Raw genomic sequence first — 1,579 nt, forward strand, 5'->3', positions numbered from 1 at the left:
GAGGCCGCGGGTTCAGATCCTATATAAGGATGGCCAGTGCGCTCACTGGCTGAGTGTGGTGCGGACGACACCGTGCCGAGGATTGCGATCCCTTACCGGTCACACGCACAAAAAAATAAAATAAAAAATTAAGCTGGCTAATCTATAAATGCAATTAAAAGTTCAGAAAAGTAGGTGACATCGAGATAGAGAAAGGAGCGAAGGGCCTTGAATCTAGACTTAAGAAGGGTAGAGGAGAATGAGCAGAACAACTTATAATTCACCATTCATTCATTCAATGAATGTTAAGAATCTACCGTATCCAAGGCACCTCGCTAAATGCAAAGAAAAAAGGTATTTGAGCAAAGCATTTGAGACAGTTTGACAGGCATTAACAGCTTGTTGTCTGTCTTACATGACCAGCGGCTTAAAGAAACAGCAAGTATAGAGGCCCTCAGTAGGGAGACCCTGAGTAAGGAAGGGGTGTGAGGGGCAGGTGGAGTGAGGTTACTATACATGGAGAACATTTATTCTGAGTAAGGCAGAAGGGGGAGGGTTGGTTTATATCAACAAGAGAATATTACCCAAAAAGCATATAGTAATAGGAAATCATGAATTGCAATCTTTCATATCTTTTGTGTTATTTCATCCAATAATCACAAAAACATAATAGGAGTTATTTATTATATTATTGTTACCAATTTTGCAGATGAGAACATTGATATCTCAAAGTAACTAATTTTTCAAAGGTTACAGAGCCATAGGTGGCATGAACCAAATCTGAATTCCAGTCAGAAAACCAAATCAGTTTTTCTGACTGAAATTTATATACCTTATTACTTCTAATAATGAAATCTCAAATCGTGCTCCTGAGTTATCCAAAAGATTAAATTGTTTTCAATATCTTTATTAAGGTGGCAAAATATTTAAGTCAAATGCAGTTAAAATGAATGTTTTAACACTTTAGGGAATAAGTTTTGGTTTTCTAAAAAATGTCACTTATTCAGAATTCCTCCTTCCCTAATGATGAATAAGATGTCCAAACACAAGAAATGACTGATGTTAGAAAGAAAATGATGAAAATAAGAGTTTGGGGATAATTTCCACTTAAAACTCATAAGCTAGTTTAAGACTCAGTGATCCTTTGATGAATGGAAGTGATTTTCATTTTTCTTAAACCTTGAGATCGTTGGTGGGAAGAAAAGCTGACATATACATGAGAATCAGGATTTAAGAGAAAACCCTGACTCATGTCACTTGCAATCCAATGAGCCAAAAAATCCAGTTATCTTTTTTTTTTCTTTTTTCCTTTAAATTTTTATTTTGTCAATATACAATGTGGTTGATTATTATGGCCCATCACCGAAACCTCCCTCCCTCCTCCCTCTCCCCCCTCCTAGCCAAGAATGTCCTTTCTGTTTGCTTGTTGTAACAACTTCAAAAAAATTGTAGTTGTTATATCTTCTTCCCCCAACCCCGTTTTATTTTTTGTGTGTGTGTGTGTGTGTGAGTGAATTTATTTATTTATTTTTAGCTACTACCAATAAGTGAGAACACGTGGTATTTCTTTTTCTCTGCCTGACTCGTTTCACTTAATATT

This window comes from Galeopterus variegatus, unplaced genomic scaffold, assembly GCF_000696425.1.
Source record: "Galeopterus variegatus unplaced genomic scaffold, G_variegatus-3.0.2 Scaffold5525, whole genome shotgun sequence".
Lineage (NCBI taxonomy): Eukaryota > Metazoa > Chordata > Mammalia > Dermoptera > Cynocephalidae > Galeopterus > Galeopterus variegatus.